We start from the raw sequence: 7,385 nt of genomic DNA on the forward strand, positions 1-7,385 counted from the left end.
ATTTTCGATGTTGAATTGGGGTTGTGGCTATAATGTTTTTCGTCAATTTCGAGAAATCATCACGCACTGATTTTTATTGGGTTAACGAAATTCTTTATATTTTTGGGATTTCGCCTGATTTTTCTGGTAGTTTGTTTTAGAAGATAAATGGTGTGTTTCTTGTAGATCATGTGCAGTTGCATAATTCATGTTTTTTGGGGTTCGTGATTCTGCATCAAAATTTGCTTATGAGGGCATTCTTTTAGGGATTCATGTGTATGAAATTGTCTCTCTGCCAAGTGAAATCAACCGATTAAAAATGTAATTAATTATAACATTATATTATAGTATGACAACTTATGATTTAGGCAAAATGGGGAGTGGACTGGGTATGGGTCTGGTCCAAACAGGTACGAGCCCAAAACAGGTTGATCTAAACAAGCCCAAAATATTGGACCTGCACTCTCCCCTATGCGGGTATGGATGGACCCGTGTGTACCGGTACTTTTCATTCCAATTTTCAGTTCTTCCAATGACACCCCCACAATTTTTGAAGTTTTAATATTTTACAGTTACACCCCCACAATCAAATCAATTACTCAAAATTTAATTAAATTCACCACAGAAGTTGACAACAACTCAATTTCTCATCAATTTAATAACACTATACCAACAGTAAACCCATACTAATTCAATTCAAACAATCTAATTCATATTAATAACACTTTCTTCAATCTAATTCATATTCATATTAATAACACTTTCTTCAATCTCCAAATTCATCAACCACTAAACCCATACTCGAAGATCTATCACCTTCCTCTATAGCAGCATCATAAATTGTTGATACCACCCAACACAAAAAACCCATCTAACCCAAAACAAACATGCTCATCCATTTCACCATCAATTTTACCACGTTCCTTGCTATACCCCTAATTAATTTATTCGTAGGATATAAAACATTGAGATATTTATTCATAGGATTTATTATGAATTTTAATAATATATAATAAGAAAACTTTTTATCCATTGAACACGCTATCAACATTCATAAAATTTGATAATCAAAAAGAAAATATCTCAAGACCTTGACCCTTTTGCACATTGAACACGTTATCTGCTTTATTATTTCAATCAATTATTCATTGCTGTCTCCACCATAATTTTGTCCAATGATAAAAGTAGTTTTCACGCGCATTTGTTAGAATACTTTAAAATCCGATCGAAGATATATACAAGGTAAGTTTTCATATAATTATTTTTCATTCACACCGATTTGGTGTAATACTATTTATCTATTATAAAATATATTTTATTTTTTTAATTTATATTTATGTTAATTTGATTATTATTTATGTTAATTCAAAAAATGATGAAAAATTAAAACAAAACTTTATTCAATGCAAATATTAAACTACAATAACTCAAAATAAAAATTAATATTAATTTAAAAACACTAAAATTAAAAGAAAATACAACATAAACTAAAATAACAATTTAGTATTCCGGTAAATTAGTTTTGAATCCTCTGAGATCATCAAAATATTGGAAAAAAACTAGAGCTCATCGTAGACAAATCAAGGGTATGGAGGCTCACCATGTTCTTTCAAAATGCATTAATTGATCATTTGTTGGAAAAATATATTAATTTGGAAAATTAAATTACTATTAATACGGAATCTTCATCTAAAATAATCACAAGGTCTAAACGTTTATCAATTCAGTTATTAACCGAATTAGTTGCTTTTCCAACAATATGGAAGGAGTCTTTGCACTAGTATCCACCATAGAATGTTTTTTTTTTTTTTTTTTGGTGATCTGAGTGTCCGGGCTAGCTTACGCACGGCTTAACTAATTCCTCGAGGCCTTGAAATGAACGACCAGGTAAATCCCTTCAATGGTCATCCCTATTAGTGTTTAGAGAGACTTAAACTCAGAAACTCATATTGGACCTTTTTATTCTTTTATCATCAGGTCATCCAATGGTGATTATAGAAGGGTTACTATCATGGACTAAGAAAAAAATTTGTTGTGAACAAAACAATCCGATCCCATACAGATTTATTAAGTTTCATGGAATCGTTCTTCACTTAAAATACGTTTATTAGATCTAATCTAGATTGGTACATGATATTTTCTCAAGAAAGTCGTTATCATTTCGATATCAATGCTTCACATGCATTGGAATTGGTCTCTATCATGTTACTAATCTTCATCTCATCATGTTATTTATCTTCATATAAAACAATTACAATTTTCAAACATTTATCTTGTTGTGCATGATTTTCCAAGAGCCAAATTCATGCCAACATTTATAAACCCTACAGAGATCTAGCGGTCAGAATCGTCCCGCGTGTCACTCCTATAGCAGATGACGTCTCCAACAAGCTCAACAGTACTAAGTATAGGTGTTTAGACTTAAGCATGAGCTGGAATTGATTCAGATCTTGATTATAGGGGATTATACATGTAATCCACCCCATAATACCAACCTCCAACTATTGTCAGACAGTGTATATAAAAGGGAGGTCTCACCTCTGTTTTAGGGGATCAATCGATTATTATTCATACAAGCATAGGAAATAACCGAGAGAAAATCTTAACTCGTTATTATGTGTTTCCTCCTTATAATCACTTTGGGTATACAACAAACATATGCAATAACATAATAGTGGACGTAGTCTTGGTTCTAATCAGCCGAACCATTTTAAAAGTCTTTTGTGTTCTTGCATTACGGATTCACCAATTTTTTCCTAACTGATTATTTATAATTATGAACATATACTATCCAATTCCACTGTGGTTGATTGTCTAATTATTGCTAGTTTCCGTAACAACATATCTTTCTAGCTATAAAATGAAATAGTTGTTATTCCTCCAATATTAAAGAAGTCTTTACACCCATATCCACCATTACACGGAAAAAATCACAGTAAACTTACTCCATTGAAAACCCTGATAAAAAAATACAACCTTGATCACTTGAGGGCTAATCATGTTTCATGGTTGTATCATATGGCCGCTAGGAAGGCCAATTCAGTAATTTGGTCTCGTTGAGACAAAAGTTAATTGTCTCCCCACGTGGCCCCAACACTTGTACTTTCAACATCCAATGTCTGAAAGAATGAAAGTACGATCCACTCATGATTCACGTTCAGAGCACGCGCCATACGTCCCTCTCCTCTTTCATAATAATTTATGTTCTTGTGGTTTGTGTAGCACGTAAACTTATAAAGTCCATATCCATTGTAGCAGTAAAAAAAAAACTGAAGCAAAAGCTTCTCGTTTCTCACACGAATATGAAAACAAAAGGACCAATTTCTCTGTCGCATATTTTTGATGAAGAAAACAGAGAGTTTTAATATCTTTTGGGGTTTTTAGATGAACTAACCATGACGACTGTGCCTTCCAGAAACCATTTTTTTCCTCAGTTTAGAAAAGTCTATGATGATATACATGACGAAAAATTTTTACCAGAAACTTTTGTGGCTCGGTATGTGTTAATTTGCTTTCAGCATTTAACACCCACGGGATCCCTTGACTTCAGTTGATTGAGTTTTGGCTTCATGCTTCAAGGTTTCGGATTCACATATTTTAATTGACTCTTTCTCAAGTAAGATATTATCTTCCAGTTGATTGATTCATGTTTGGCCAGAATTATCTTTATCTTGCACTCAGGAAGAAGACAAGTCAACTACTGATAGCTAAGTAATTCTATAAGACTTAGCATTCTGATAGGAAACTTGAGTTGATTGTTCACTTTCCCCTTTAACATGCTTCCTACAGCCAAATGTTCTTCTGGGGTTCAAATGCTCACTCTTTTGTTGGAAGTAAATGTTCTGTTAATGCCAAATTATCATTGACCATTTGCTATTTCTGCTTTTTGGGTCACTTGCTTTTGTAGATTATCAAGATGATGGGGAAGAGATTTTGGGACTTGTTTATGCGGGGTTGTATGGTTACTTGGTGCTTTTTGCAGTTGCTCAGATTACAGATCCTTCAGAAGGTGGATCTTACTGCAAGTTTATAGTTTTCTTTTCAGTTTTCTTCAATGTCTCCCACTACTAAGTTTTGTCTAGTTTTTCTCATCAAAGAAGTTCAATGTTATTGAAAATATGTAAAATAGTGTTAAGTGTCTTATTGAAGTTCAATGTTTTGTCCGAGAAGATGGCATACTGCTATAAGTAGTGTATGTGAGTGTGACATCTTATTCAAGGATAATCATTTATGAAAAGAGAATTGAATTTAGGAGTTGGGCTGTATGAATTTAGAAGATGCCTTATCCCATGATTTTTATATTGCTCATGTCCATTTGCAGTCAGCGCATTGGTGGCAGTCATGAGCAGATTAATTGATCTATGAACCATCTCGGAAACTGGAAGAGGGAGATCCATGCCTATCAAATTGGCGGAGTTTTATGTTTTGACACAATTAATGAGACTGATGGTTACTTGCATGTTCAGGATCTGTATGTCCTTTCCATACCTCTTTTCACCATTTTTCATGCTTGCTATCTTGCTTTCAATGATTTTTCAAATCTTTAATTCTAAGATGTGACAATTAATGATAATGAACACTATTTTCGATACAGGCATCTCCTGAACATGAATCTTTCGGGAAGTTTAGCGCCTGAGCTTGGCCAGCTATCTCGTCTTCGAATATTGTGAGGCAAAAATTACATAAGTTGATATCTTGAGAAAACTGAATTATATCTTGTATCTTCCAAGTTAATCAATGCAATGTTGCAATGCTTTTCTCGATTTGTGCCGCTGGCAGGAATTCATGTGGAATGATCTGACAGGAAGCATACCAAAGGAGATAGGGAATATATCATCTTACTACTCTTGTAAGTTATAGATGCAGGTGTTTATTAAATTATTTACGTCCAATATGATACTATTTGAAACAATATACTTTGTGTTGGTTTAATATTACTGATGTACATGTGTGTGCCGACTCTTGAATGGAAACAGATTATCAGGATCTTTACCGGAAGAGCTAGGCAAGCTTTCAAACTTGAACAGACTCCAAGTAGACGAGAACAATATCTCGGGCACTATACCAAAATCATTCGCTAACATGACCAGTATGAGACACTTGTAAGTGGATCATCAATCCATAGGCTAGTTCCATTCGGCAAGGCAGTTATATTTGTTCTACTGATATATCTGAATATTGCAGTCACTTGAACAACAATTCAATTGTTGGTCAACTTCCACCTGAGCTTTTCAATTTATCCAGACTTATTCACTTGTGAGTTCATACAGATTTTGCTTTTATTATATATTCTCTGCTGTAACATTTTCTTGTTCGGACTTTTTGTAGTTGATTAACACATGCTTGCAGGCTTGTGGATAATAATAACTTGACTGGATCTCTCCCACCAGAATACTCAGAGTTGCCAACATTGCGCATACTGTATGTTCCTCTGCCCTGCTATTCATAACTGCAATTTGGTAGGCTGTCTTGTCGTCTTAATTAACTGGGTTTGTAGTAAGGGCCCAAAACTTATCATACACAGGGAGGTATTATCATAGGCAATGTTTTAATAACCAACATGGGGAGAAACCCATAAAAGTTGTCAGGTCCGGGTTGACCGGTTTAACTGGCCCATCAAACCAAGTGTCAAAAATTTTAAAATTTAGCAAATACACCCCTGCCAATATGATATGTCCCTACAGGTTTAAAACTTAGCAAACACACCCCAAATACCAATTGATCGTCGACTGGTTGGCGATGCCGACACACTGAATGCAATCTCAATCATCCCTTGAGCCATGCCCTAGAAAATCTATCCAAGATCTGGCCGAAATCAACTGATTTTGGCCAGATCTAACCAACGCCAGCGTAGATCGATTTCAGCCAGACCTCACAACCGCCGGCGTCAACAACCCTCCCCATCACCACAAAAATACTCTCCTCAGCCTGACCAAAATCCATCTCACCCCACCCCCATTCACCTTGGTCGATTGATTAAAACTATATCGGCTTGATTGTATTTGCTTCGTTGATGGAAGGAATTTTTAACCCCATTAAGGGCACGCTTAATGGGGTTAGGTGTACAGGCAACATGGTTTATCATATTGAAAATTATTTTATTTACGACATTATTCTTCTTTTTTTCTCTCTGCAGTCAACTTGATAACAATAACTTTAGTGGGACAGAAATTCCAGCCACTTATGGAAACTTTTCCAGCTTAGTTAAATTGTAAGTGCTACTGAATACTGTTCACCTTTCGCACTGTTTTTACATTAATATACAGATAATTATGCATGTTGTTTGGCCTTTAGATTTAATGTTTTTTAAAAGACCTCTTACTTGGATTTAGAAAGAAAACAGTACTAGGAATTAGTCTTGGAAGGAAAGACAGATACACTCACCTCGTTGAGGTTGCAATATCTTTGGCTATTTGATGAAGGATTGTAGACAGTTACGAACTTGATTTTGAATAAATCAGATGTCCAAACCAACTTTTTAAAAATTTTTGATTGTTAATTTTGAATGCACATACAATCACCTTGCTTTAGTTGTTGTTTGATTTATCTATCGGATAATGAAAATTAGCTTGTGGAAATACGGCCATTTGTTCAGAGACTCTCTTTAAAGAATGTTTTCATGAAACATCAGAATGTTAGGTCCACATATTTACTTTAAATTCTATTCCTTTTTGTCTCTTTAATTGGTAATCTTTAGTATACCTAGAAATGTTACAGGAATCAATAATTCAACTTGATTTGGTAGAGGTCGCAACTGTAACCTGTAAGGACTCCAAAAGAAGACATTCTATGAATTGATTATAAAAGCAGGATCTACTAAAAGTTAACTTCAGTCTGAGTTTGAAACCCGAAGTACCTCTGCAATGCTCAAATATTGGCCCTGGTTGATATTTGAGAACCTTGATGCTTGAGGTTGCAATTAGCACTGCTTGGTCACTATTGTTGTCAGCATCAAAATGATAATTTGTTTCTGCCATACATAAAAAATATGCTATGCTGATGCTGCTTCACTTTTCTCTCCCAAAATTGGCAGAAGTCTAAGACATTGCAGCTTGCAGGGAGCCGTTACTGATCTTAGCAGGATTCCAACGCTATACTATCTGTAAGTTTGAGTATTGTTCAAATTTTGTTGCAGATTTTTTTGTATTTCACTTTCAGTAGGATGCATTAACTCTTGAGTTTTGATTTATTTATTTCCATTCTAGATAACTACCAAATTTAACTTATATTTAATTGTTACGGGGCTCATGTGACAGGGATCTTAGCGGGAATCAGCTTACTGGACCCATACCATCAAATAAGCTTTCTGATAATATGACAACCATGTATGTAATGGCATCGTAAACTTGTCACTCATTTTGTTCAAAATAGATAAGTAAAATGGAGAGGATGTCAGAGTAATTTTA

The 7,385-nt window shown here is 34.6% G+C and overlaps 1 protein-coding gene across 1 annotated transcript in view; it reads left to right on the forward strand.

Moving 5' to 3' along the window:
• The window catches only part of LOC116129992 (probable LRR receptor-like serine/threonine-protein kinase At1g06840), a 73,623-nt gene that overhangs the window by 56,351 nt on the left and 9,887 nt on the right, over positions 1 to 7,385 (forward strand).

Source organism: Pistacia vera, unplaced genomic scaffold, assembly GCF_008641045.1.
Source record: "Pistacia vera cultivar Batoury unplaced genomic scaffold, PisVer_v2 Contig216, whole genome shotgun sequence".
Lineage (NCBI taxonomy): Eukaryota > Viridiplantae > Streptophyta > Magnoliopsida > Sapindales > Anacardiaceae > Pistacia > Pistacia vera.